The sequence below is a fragment of the Equus asinus genome, chromosome 2 (assembly GCF_041296235.1).
Source record: "Equus asinus isolate D_3611 breed Donkey chromosome 2, EquAss-T2T_v2, whole genome shotgun sequence".
Lineage (NCBI taxonomy): Eukaryota > Metazoa > Chordata > Mammalia > Perissodactyla > Equidae > Equus > Equus asinus.
This window is the reverse complement of record NC_091791.1, coordinates 34,659,117-34,672,248: the sequence shown is the minus strand read 5'-3', so window position 1 is coordinate 34,672,248 and position 13,132 is coordinate 34,659,117. Positions and strand designations below refer to the sequence as shown.

The following is a 13,132-nucleotide window of genomic DNA, read 5'->3' as shown; positions in this document are numbered from 1 at the left end:
TTTTCCCATAGTGAATTTTACCTTCTCTCAGCTTCCTGACCTAAGATCATCCAGGCTTTGCTTGACTCCACCTAGCTATGGTGGCCTCACACTCTTGGAGTAGCACATATTGAGCAGAACCTTTTTCCCTTATAACTTCTCCTTTTTGACCCCTGCCAAGTTTTTTCTTTTTGGAGTGTAATGTTGTGATGGTTATTATCTTGGTTGTAATTGAGGAACTATCATGGGTGTAGTGACTGATGAGGTGGGGATAGTGACACAGTTTTGAGTGGGTGGCTCTAGAGGCTTGAAAGAGAAATTTAGACATGATAAAATAGGCAATAGATGCTAAAATTGACAGTGACAACTTGATAATAATTCTATTTGAAAGAAGTTATAAAGGAACTGATTGGCTCTAGTGGGTGAGAAAGTGAGGAATCAGAAAGGACTTGTTGCAAGTTTGTCACTCTGATTACATTTTAACAGTTTATAGGAATCCTAACAACTCATCTAACTTTACCTTCAGGTACAGCAATCTCTAACGTCCGGCATAATTTGCCAAAGAAGAGAATTCAGCAAATAATGATGTTATATTGAGGTATTTTATGTTACCTCTGAGGCTTTTTTATTTATCAAATATTTCTAACACATCATTGCCAGGAAAAACACAGTAAACAGTCTGAATTTACCATGGACAATTTGATCATTACCATATGGGATTTGTTTAGTGCAGGAAAAGAGACAACGAGCACCACCCTGAGATATGGACTCCTGCTCCTGCTGAAGCATCCAGAAGTCACAGGTAAGGTCACAGAGGTTGGGTAGGATGAAATTCCAGGTAGAAACTGGCAGGCAACACTTGATAACTATCCCACTCATTACCTGCCTAGGCAATGTACAAGACAATTTTCCTTCGTTAGCACATCTTCCTATCATTGGATGAATTAAATTCAAATTAGATTATAGTACAAAAAGAGAGTGAAATATTTAAACAGCAGCAGGGATTTGAAGGGCAGAGGTCATTATTCTCCCTGCTATGGTGGAGTGTCCTTGATTTGGGTCAGGACAGATGTAGTAAGCAGAACTGTCTTAGGATCTGGAAAGAATTAGCCTTTCTCATTCTCTAAAAGTTACCACTTGGTATACCTTCCATGTGCAGATAAATAGATTTCTGTCAAAAGACATTTCTACTCAAATGCATTTTCCATGTAAAGATTTACTCCAAAATTTTACCATCTTTCTCTATCAAACAGATTCACTCTGTAAATAAAAAATGTTACAGGCATAACTAAGAGATATTGTGAATTCAGTTTCAGACCACTGCAAATAAGCAAATATCGCAATAAAGTGCATCACATGAATTTTTTGGTTTACCAGCGCATATGGAAATTATGTTTACAATATACTGTAGTCTATTAAGTTGAAATAGCCTTATGACTAAAAGAAAATACGTACCTCAATTAAAAAATACTTTATCGCTAAAAAATGCTAACCATCATCTGAGCCTTCAGTAGGTCATAATCTTTTTGCTGGTGGAGGGTCTTGTAAAACATGCAGTATCTGCAAAATACAATATAGTAAGCTACAATAAAAGGAGATATGTCGTATATACAAATAAAGAATTATTTTCAAACATAACCTTTTGGGCAAACAAATTTTTTTTCACAAACCTATTGCTCTTGAAAATGCAATCTTTCCATTTTTGCGTCTCATTTTTATTGAGTCCTCATCTAAGAGGGTATTTCCTTCACTACATCATGTTTTGTGCTTTGGTGAATGAACACACTTTCTACACAATTAAACCTCATAAGACTTATCTCCATGACCTCAGCACCAGATTTTTCTATTTTGTTGAAGGTGCTTCTTCCCTCCCATTATAAATAAGAGATGCTTTCCAAATGGTGCAATTTAGAAGCATAGCTTCAAAATTCCGTTGCTCGCACACACTGTGAAATATGATGGTGCTATGTTTCTTTCCCGTGACACAAACACTTTCAGCCAAATAACTTCATATAAGAACTATGTTGATTATGATTATAAATAGTATATGACACTTTTCTACAAACTTTTAAATCTTGTATATATTGCAAAAGCCCTTCCTGGGACATATTTCCCCACACTTCCATTTTCATTTTCCATTTGGATTTTTTCTTGTATCACATCCATTTATATTTTCCTTTTCCTTTTTCTCATCTTTATCCCTTACTGTGCCATTCTCCCGAGTATTCTGATTTTGCAAGTAATTCCTAACCACTTTATATTATCACTTTCTTCTAAATAAAACTCTAGCCTCTCAACCTGAGAAGATGAAGTTTAAAACTTCTCTTAAATTCTTAGCCTTTTTAGGTACCAACCACAAAATTTTCACATGGTCCATTACAAAGTCACATTCTTCAGGTGGTAGATAAGTAACATTTGAGCAAAGTAGCAACACAGTCCTGGAGAAAATGGGTTATAGACACTAACAACAGTGGTTTCAGATTCTGATTCTACTAGTAAGTAGATTTATTACCTCAAATGCATGAGTTCCTCTCCTTCCCATTTTGTTGTTGTTGTTGTTAACAAGGAGCTCTCTTTCTCTTTTTTTTAGGTATTGTTTTTGGGGTGGAAGATTGGCCCTGAGCTAACAACTGTTGCCAATCTTCCCATTTTTGTCTTTTTCTCCTCTCAAAGCCACAATACATAGTTGTATATCCTAGTTGTAAGTCATTCTAGGTCTTCTATGTGGGCTGCCACCAAGCCTGGCCTGGTGAGCAGTGTGTTGGTCTGCGCCCAGGATCCAAACCAGCAAACCCTGGGCTACCTGAAGGAAAGCACGCTAACTTAACCAGTCCGCCCCGGGGCCAGCTCAACAGCTACCTCTCTTCATATCTGGCTCCTTCATCTGTTTAAAAGAGATAATGCTTTCTAATATTCATAAAATGTTTCTCTCACAGGAAAAAGTTAGTAAGCATTTATTTTGACTAATGAATAGTCCTACTTAAATTACACATTATTAATATGATATACTTTGCAACTATAGCACCTGAGTGTCCTTAAGAAATATGTTTACTTTTCAGGACCAGTTTCCTCATTTTTAAGATGCACAAAATAATGGTAAACACACGTAACTATTTTGAGAAATATAAAGTAATACATAGTGAAGCATACCTAACATATTTTGTATTCTAAATAAATGTTAACTTACATCTTGTTCCTGTCTGCTGAGTCAACTAAACATCTTATTCAATTGTACTATTTACTATGTATTTACTGCACTGAGTAGTTCTTACCCTCTTGGAATTTACATACTTAAAACAAAAACTGGCATGCACAAAGTGGATAAACTACATGTTCTATAATGAGCCTTCAAGATCTCAGAACCTTGAGTATACCAAAGTGCGCAAAATAGAGAATGAGATTTGAGAAATGAATTTCATGGTACAATTGTGTTTTATGTGTACATATATTTAAGTCTCTAATGAAATTCCAATTTTCCCAGGAACCTGAAATTCTGTTTCTTTTTTCTCCTTATGGAGGTAGCCATGTGTAGTTTTCCCTTCTCCCCATCTCTCACCACAATGTAACCATGATTAAGAAGATGAAATCAAGTCTTTTTCATTTCACATAAATTCTGACTCCTACCTTGCCAGCTAAAGTCCAGAAAGAGATTTACTGTGTGGTTGACAGACACCAGAGCCTCTGAATGCAGGACAGGATCCACATGCCCTATGGAGATGTTGTGGTACATGAGATCCAGAGATACAATGACCTTGTCCCCAACAACTTGCCCCATGCAGGACCTCAGAACATTAAATTTAGAGAATACCTTATTCTCAAGGTGAGAGATATTTCATCTATGCTTTTCCTTAGGAATCTTAAGTTATCAACTCTCACAGTAGTAGAGTTCCAGATTGCCTAAACTTCTACAGGTCTTGCACAATCATAACTCAGGCATCTAACTCTCTGCCCACGTGCTCCTTTCCCTTCTGTTTGTTGATACAATTTTATAATTATAATTATAATATATATTTATATATATAAATAGAATTATAAATATAATAGAACTTAAACTCCAAAAAGATTTCTTTACATTGATAGCTCCACATTCTGCTTTTCCATTAGCCCAATCTGCTGTCCACTTCCCTGCTTTCCGGTCTATGCTTTATTACTCTTACCATTAAGCAGTATCCTGTACTCCCACACCTCTCCAATTATCTGTTTCACTTACTCATCAAAAGTCCAATCCAACAGTCTCCCTTCTCCCTATCTGCCCTTGAGCTACTGATCCCTTCTGGAAAGGACCATACAGCTTAGCAGGTTGGTATTATTATCACCAACCTCAAACGTATCCTCGATTCTCCAAAAATCTTGCTTACAAGCTAGCTCAGCTTGCTCCACCATGCTCAACAATGACTCTTCCAGCCCTGAACTCTCCCCTTCCAATTCTCACCTGTGGTCTTTTTCTCAGGTAACCCCGCCTTCCACTTGACAGAAACTCAGAGCCATTGGAAGACAGCTGCCTCGATTTCCTTCTACTAGATTTAAAGTCCTGTTACATCCACATCCTTCAGTTTCTCTTTCATGTGTGTTGTTGTGGAGAAGGGCTCCCTTTTTATCTAAAGTAAATCTTTCTATCTGCAGCGTGGATCCTTTTCCTCTCACTTTTTCTGGGATCCTCTTCTCATAGTCATTTCTTCATTTTTTAATCTTTATTCTCTCCCTCCCTACTGGCTCCTTTCCATTAGCATTCAAACATATTCATTTCTGTTACATCTTAAACTCCCACCCCCAAATCCTGATGCTTCCCATTCGATCCTGATTTATCTATACTGGCAGATTCAAAATCCTGGAAGAAGTTGGTTATAATCATGTAAACATTTCCTAACCAATCAGTTATTCATCAACCCATTGAAAAATATCTTCCATTTCAGTGATACATTTTCATCAAAGCCATTGATGACCTCCAAAATATTATATCCAAGGAATGCTTTCCACGCCTAATTTTACTTGGCCTCGTGGCAGCATTTAATACTCCTAAGAATGTTCCATATAATCTGCTAGTTTTCCTCCTATCTTTCTGAGTATTTGTTCTCCGTATGCTATGCTCACTCTCCCTCCTTCCATGTAACTTAAATATTGATTTGCCTCAAGCTTCTATTGTTGTCCTCTAGTCTTTGCAGTTTTTATGCTTTCCTCCAGAATGATTTCTCCACTTTCAAGGCTAAAGTTTAGGCTGAGACATTAAGTTATCAGTTTGCTTTCTACACAATCTAGATCATGAAAGTCAGTGTTCTTGAACAACAACGTCTCTAATCGAGGTTTATCTCTGGCTAGACTGGAGAATTACAGGCCATCTCTCTTTCCTTTGGTATTTTATAGTTTTCAATGCACTTTCAAGTACCTATAACCCAGGTTACAATCCTCAGCTTCCAGTGCTTCTGCCTAACTGATACCCACTCAACTCAGTCTTCAGGGCAACTTTTCCCTCAAAAGGATCCCATCACATAAAAGTGTCTATGAGTAATGTGGCTTCACTAAAGAGTTTGGATTTTAGAAGTTTAATTATCACACTTAATGCAAAAACTTAAAAATCATGTACTAGACATTTCAAATGCCTAATAGATTTGTCCTTAGGTCTCTTTGTAGGTAAAATTCTGCCTCATGTTTGGCAAATTTGTTACTGAATGCATGCATTTTGTATTGTAATGTCTCTTTGACTATTTGATCCCTTTATCATTAATAATCTCTGGTAATATGTTTCATTCTGAAGTCTACTTTTCTGCCATTTGTGGAGCCACACTAGATTTTTTATGGTTAAAGCTTGCATGGTAAATCATTTTTCACCCTTTCAATTTCAAGTTGTAACTTTAAGCAACATATAGGTGCTTCTTCTCTTTTTATCAAGTCTTATAATCTTAAATTATGCATTTTTTTTTCTGGTGAGCAAGATTCGCCCTGAGCAAACATCTGTTGCCAATCTTCCTCTTTTTGCTTGAGGAAGATTCACCCTGAGCTAACACCTGTGCCAGTCTTCCTCTATTTTTTTATGCCACCAAAGCTTGGCTTGATGAGCACTGTGGATGTTCGCACCCAGTATCTGAACCCCTGTATACCGGGCCTCTGAAGCAGAGTGCGTAAATTTAACCATGACACCACTGGGCACGCTGCAAACATCTTTTCAAATGGGAAGTTTATTACATTTACTGAAAATTTCTATATATTTGTAACGAGTCTATTGTCTTCGCATTTGACTCTTATTTGTGATTTCTTCTTATATTTATCCTTTCCTGACTGGCTGAATCAAATATTTGGTATCATTTCATTTTGTCTCCTCTAAGGACTGTATATTTGTGTCTCTTGACATTTTAGTTATGCTTCTTTTCTCCTGTTTTTGTTTTTGGGATTTTTTGGTGATTGGTTTAGAGATTACAATATTTATCTTTAACTTGCCACAGTTTATGTTAAAATATTTTATTACTTCACAAAAAATTGAATTTTTCAGCCATATATTTCCAATCATACCCTCCCACTCTTTGTGTTCTTGTCGTCCTATGTTTTAGTTCTAGATTCTATTTACTCTGAAAAGCCAGTAGTTTTAAGGAGACTTATATATGTATAAAAGTTAAGATAATTTTTAAAGATTTAAAAATACTATTTTGACCTACTAACGCATTCTGATGTTCTTCATTCCTTCTTGAACTTGTTATCTATTTGATTTCACTGCCCTTTATTTATAGCACTTTTAGGATTTGTTAATTCTAGGTTTGTTCGAGATAAAGGGTGTTAATTTCTGTCTGTCTAAATATGTCTTAATATTTACCTTACTGGCTTATAAATTTTCTTTTTTTGTAATGTCTTTTTCAGTGTTGGAATTATGCTGGCTTTAAAAATGCGTTCAGAAATGTTTTCCTCCTCTATATATTTTTTCTTTAAAAATTTTTCCCATCACCATTGAGATATAGTTGACATTTTATATTTTGTAAATTTAGGGCGTACAGTGTGATGATTTCATACACATATGTTATGAAATGATTAGCACAATAGAGTTAATTAAAACCTCCATCACCTCAATATAATTTTTTGTGTGGTGAAAATATTTAATATTTATTCTCTTAGCGACTTTCAAGTATATAATTACAGTACTGTTAATTATAGGCATCATGCTGTGTATTAGATCCCCAGAACTTATTCATCTTATAACAGGAAGTTTGTACCCCTTAGCCAACATCTCCTTATTTCCCTCCAAACCCAGAGCCTGACAATGACCATTCTACTGTTTACTTCTATGAGTTCAGCTTTTTAAAAATTCCACATATTTTTCTTTCTCTGTATGACTTATTTCACTTATCATACTGCTCTCAAGTTTCATCCATGATGTTGCAAATGGCAGGAGTTCTTTCTTTTTATGGCTGAAGAATATTAAATTGTATATGCATGCACCATATTTCTTTATCTATTCATCTGTCAATGGATGCTTAGGTTGTTTCCATGTCTTGGCTTTTGTGAATAATGCTGCAATAAGCATGCAAGTACGGATACCTGTTTGAAACACTGACTTTGTTCCCTTCGGGTACATGCCCAGAAGTAGAATTGCTGAATCATATAGTACTTCTACTTTTAATTTTTTGAGGAACCTCCATTATGTTTTCTACAGGAGCGTCACTAATTTACATTCTTACCAATGGTGCACAGGGTTCTCTTTTCTCCACATTTTTGCCAATACTTGTTATTTCTTGTCTTTTTGATAATAGCCAATCTAACAGGTGTGAGATGATATCTCAATGTGGTTTTAATTTGCATTTTCCTGATGACTAGTGATATTGAGCACCCTTTCATGTACTTGTTGGCGATCTGTATGTCTTCATTGGAGAAATGTCTTTTCAGATATTCTGCTTATTTTTTAATTGGATTTTTTTTCCTATTGAATTGTATGAGTTCTTTATATATTTTGGATACTAACCCCAAATCAGATATATGATTTGCATATATCTCCCCTACTTGGTAGGTTGCATTTTCAATTCGTTGCTATTTTCCTTTGCTGTGCAGAAGCTTTGTAGTTTGATGTAGTCGGACTTGTTTATTTTTGCTTTTTCATGTCTAATTCAAAAAATCATTACCAAGACCAATGTCAAGGAGCTTATCACCTATGTTTTCATCTAGGACTTTTATCATTTCTGGTCTATGTCCAAGTCTTTAATCCATTTTGAGTTAATATTTGTATGTGGTGTAAGATAGTGATCCAGTTTCATTCTTTTTCATGTGGCTGTACAGTTTTCCCAACATGATTTATTGAAGAAACAGTCTTTTTCCAATTGTATATCCTTGGCTCCTTTGGCATAAATTAATTGACCGCATATATGTGGCTTTATTTCTACGCTCTCTATTCTGTTCCATTGATCTATGTGTCAATTTTTACCCCAATACCATACTACTTTAATGACTATAACTTTGAATTATGGTTTGAATACAGGAAAGGTGACGCTTCTAAGTTTGTTCTTCTTTCTCAAGGTTGCTTTGGCTATTTCGAGGCTTTTATGGTCCCATACATATTTTAGGATTGCTTGTTCTCTTTCTGTGAAAAAATGTCATTTGAATCTTGATAGGGATTGCATTGAGTCGATAGATGGATTTTGGTGGTATGGACATTGTATTGATATTAATTTGTTTTTTTGAGGAAGATTAGCCCTGAGCTAACATCTGTCGCCAATCCTCCTCTTTCTGTTGAGGAAGACTGGCGCTGAGCTCACATCCATGCCCATGTTCCTCTACTTTATATGTGGGACACCTACCACAGCATGGCTTGCCAAGTGGTGCCATGTCCACACCTGGGATCCAAACCGGTGAACCCTGGGCTGCTGAAGACAAACATATGAACTTAACTGCTGTGCCACTGGGCTGGCCCCATAGTAAGTTTTTCTGTCCATGAGTACAGAATATATTTTCACTTATTTATATCTTCTTTCATTTGTTTCATCAATGAATTATAGTTTTCAGTGTACAAACCTTTCACCTCAGTTAAATTTATTCCTAGAAATTTTGTTCTTTTTGATGATATTGTAAATGGAATTGCTTTCTTAGTTTCTGCTTCTGATAGTTTGCTATTAGTGTGTAGATAAGCAGCAGATTTTAGTATATTGATTTTGGATCCTGCAACTTTGCTGAATTTGTTTATTAGTTCTAACTGTTTTGGTGGAATGGAATGTTCAGGATTTTCTACCTATATTATCATGTCTTATGCAAATAGTGACAGCTTTATTTCCTCCTCTCTTAATTGTATTCCTTTCATTTCTTTTTCTTGTCAAATTGCTATGGCTAGGACTTCCAATACTATGTTGAGTAAAAGTGATGAGAGTGGGCATCCTTGTCTTGTTCCTGAACTTAGATGAAAAGCTTTCAGCTTTTCACCCTTGAGTATGATGTTAGCTGTGGGCTTGTCATATATGGCCTTTATTACGTTAAGGTCCATTTCCTCTACACCCACTTTGTTGAGTTTTTATCATGAACGAATGTTGAATTTTGTCAAATTCTTTTTCCACATCTATTGAGATGATCATATCATATGATTTTTATCCTTCATTTTGTTAATGTGGTGTATCACACTGATTGACTTGTGGATATTGAACCATCCTTGCATCCTTGGTGTATGATTCTGTTAATGTATTCCTTGACTCAGTTTGTTAACGTTTTGTTGAAGATTTTGGCATCTGTGCTCATCAAGGATATTGGCCTGTAATTTTCTTTACTTGTGTCCTAGTCTGGTTTTGGTAGAAGGGTAATGCTGGCTTCATACAATGAGTTTGAAAGTGTTCCCTTCTCTTCTATTTTTTGGAAGAGTTTAAGGAGAGTTAGTATTAATTTTCTTTAAGTGTTTGGTAGAATTCACCACTGAAGCTATCTGATCCTGAACTTTTGTTTCTTGAGAGGTTTTTGACTACTGAGTCAGTCGGCTTAGTAATCAGTCTGTTCAGATTTTTGTTTTCTTCATGAGGCTTAGTAGGTTGTATGTTTCTAGGAATATACCCATTACTTCTAGATTGTCCAATTTGTTGTCTTCTGATCCTTTGTGTTTCTCTGATATCAGTTGTAATATCTCCTCTTTCATTTCTAATTTTACTTGAGTCCTCTCTCTTTTTTTCTTGGTGAGTCTAGCTAAAAGTTTGTCAATCTTGTTTTTCTCTTTAAAAAACAAGCTCTCAGTTTCATCAATGTCTTCTATTGTCTTTTAGTCTCTATTTCAGCTATGATTTTTGCTATTTCCTTACCTTCTGCCAGCTTTGGGCTTCTTTTGTTCTACTTTTTCCAGTTCCTTGAAGTATAAAGGTCAGCTCTTTATTTGAGGTCTTTCTTGTTTCTTGATTTACGCATTTGTTGCTTGAACTTCCCACTTAGAACTGCTTTTCTGCATCCCATAAGTTTTGGTATGTTGTGTTTCCATTTTCATACATCTCGAAGTATTTTTGATTTTTCTTTTGATTTCTTCTTTGACTCATTGGTTGCCCCATAGTTTTTTGTTTAATCTCCACATATTTTTGAATTTTTCCAATATTCTTCTTGTAACTGATGTCCAGATTCATACCATTGTGGTCAGAAAAGATGCTTGGTATTATTTCAATCTTTTTAAATTTAGTAATACTTCTTTGGTGCAGTAACGTATGATCTGTCTCAGAGAATGTTCCCTGTGTGCTTGAGAAAAGTTTGTACTCTGTTGCTTTTGGTGGAATGTTCTGTATATGTCTAAGTGCCTTCTTCTCTTTAAAATGGAATGTTTAGTTCATTACATTTTAATATAGTGGGTTAATTTCTACAATTCTACCATTTGTTTCTTATTCATCCACTCAGTTTATATTCTATTCTCCCTCATTTCCTGTCTTCTTCTGGAGTAACTGTATTTTTGAAGAATTATTTTCTGCCTGTCCCTCTGTCTTATATTCCTCTGTTTCTCTGTTCATAATTTCTTCTGGGAAACTAGAGTTTTCAGACTATAAATATCTATTGTCACCTCTCTCTATATATATATTTTTAATGGCTCCTCTTGAGATTTACAGTATGCATCCTTAAATTTGTATAGTCTTCTTAAAATTAGTACTACAGAACTTTGTATAAAATTCAAAAACATTTGCAGTGTATACAAATATTGAATCATTTTTTGTACACTTGAAAGTAATATAATGTTATATGTCACTTACACCTCGATAAAAAATACAAGAACATTGCAACCATATACGGCTATTTAATCCTCTCCTCTACCTTTATGCTATAGTTATCACATATATAATATTTATGCATATTATAATCCTACCATCCATGTTATAATTTTTGCTTTAAATCAGGGTAGGTAAACCTTTCCATAAAGAGGTAGATAGTAAATGTTTAGACATGGGTGCCATATCGTCTCTGTTGTGCCTACTCACCTCTGCCATTGTAGCATGAAAATGACCATAGATAATACATAAACAAATTGGCATGAATGTGTGCCAATATAACTTTATTTACAAAAACAAGTAGGGATACAGAATACTATGTTGAAGGGTTAAATTTTATTTTTCTATTTAACATATTAAAATTTTAATTTTACTATTTTCTGATTTTCTTTGCTTCTGATAAAGCAGTTATTTAAATTACTATTCCCCTGTAGGTAATGTGCTATTTTTCTCTGACTGCTCTCAAGTTTTCTCTGTATCTTTGATTTATTTTTAACTACAAAATATTTGTGTGGTTTGTTTTTTATTTATTCTGCTTTTCTTCATCTAAATTTGAAGAATTTTTGTCTACTTTTTCCTCAAATATATTTTGCCCACTATCTTTTCTCTTTTTGACACCCCAGTCAACCTATGGTATTGCTACACAGGTTCTTAACATTCTTTATATATATTTAAATCTTCTATTCTTTAGACTGGAAAGTTTCTATTCATCTATCTTCAAATTCACCAAGTCTTTCTTTTGTTGTATTCTAACCACTGTAAAGCCATCTATCAATTAATTTCATCAATTATAAATTTAAGGTTTAGAATTTTCATTTGGTTCTTTTCATATATTCTATTTTGATTATAACATTAACATTTTAATTAATGTTCAGACTATTTTTATTTGCCTCCTTGATTATAGTTATGTTACAGCTTTCAAAATTCTTGTCTGTTTATTGTATTATTAGTGCTATTTTAGTGTTAGTGTTATTCTACAATTTCTCTTAAACATGGGTCACATTTTTCTGGTATGTCTGTGTGTCTAATAATTTTGAAATGTATCCTAGATATTTTGAATGATATATGGTAGGGACTCTTGATTCAGTTATGTTTCTTTCAAGAACATTGAGTTTTGCTTATCTGTTTGTTATCACAAACAGTTAACTGAACTGGACTCAAACTCAAAACTTTGAATTTTCAGTTTAGTTCTTTTCAATTGAAATGAGTTGTTTATACTTTAGTCCACACATGCCTAATTCAAGGGTTATCCAGGGATTTGGGTGATTTTATAGAGATAATTTAGAGTACCCCCTCTCTGGCTCTTTCTTTCCTGAGCTTTACCCCCTTCCTTTTCAGCTTCTGTGCAGGTGATGGAGCTTTATGATGTCACTGGTTTGAAGAATCAATGAGACTGCTGGCTTATAGCCAAGTTTTAGTCACCTAATATTCGCTGCCTGGAGGCTGTCCTCAACACAATATCATGAAAATGGAAAACTCACCCAGTACATTTTGCTTTTTTTTAAGTATCTTCTGCACTTCAGTACCTTCACGATTTTGGTCACCCTTCAGGATGTGTGTGTGGGTGTGTGTATGTATATGTGTATTTCAGAGAAAATAGGGGAAGGTCATTCCAGTCATAAGGAATAACATGAGACTAAACTTGAATTTACTGTTCTGTCTAAGTACATCCTTCCTCTTTTCTCATAGTGGGTAAACACAAACTCCTGCACTCACACAACAAATACATACTTGTACACAGATGCACAGACATATTAAGGCAAAGAAGAGGGGGAGATAATGTGTATGTATGGTTATAGTTGAACACACATATACAGAAATATATATGTGTTTTTATGTGTGTGTGTGTATATAAACATATATACACATATATGAAGATATTTACATGTAATATAAATATATTTTATATACCTACATATTATACATAATATGCTATGATTTAATGGTGACATTTATGCAATAACATATTT

At 34.7% G+C, this 13,132-nt stretch overlaps 1 pseudogene; it reads left to right on the top strand.

The window, feature by feature from the left end:
• Window positions 1–12,826, top strand: part of LOC139039790 (cytochrome P450 2C42-like) — a 226,130-nt pseudogene extending 213,304 nt beyond the window's left edge.
• Window positions 12,827–13,132: the final 306 nt, after the last annotated feature.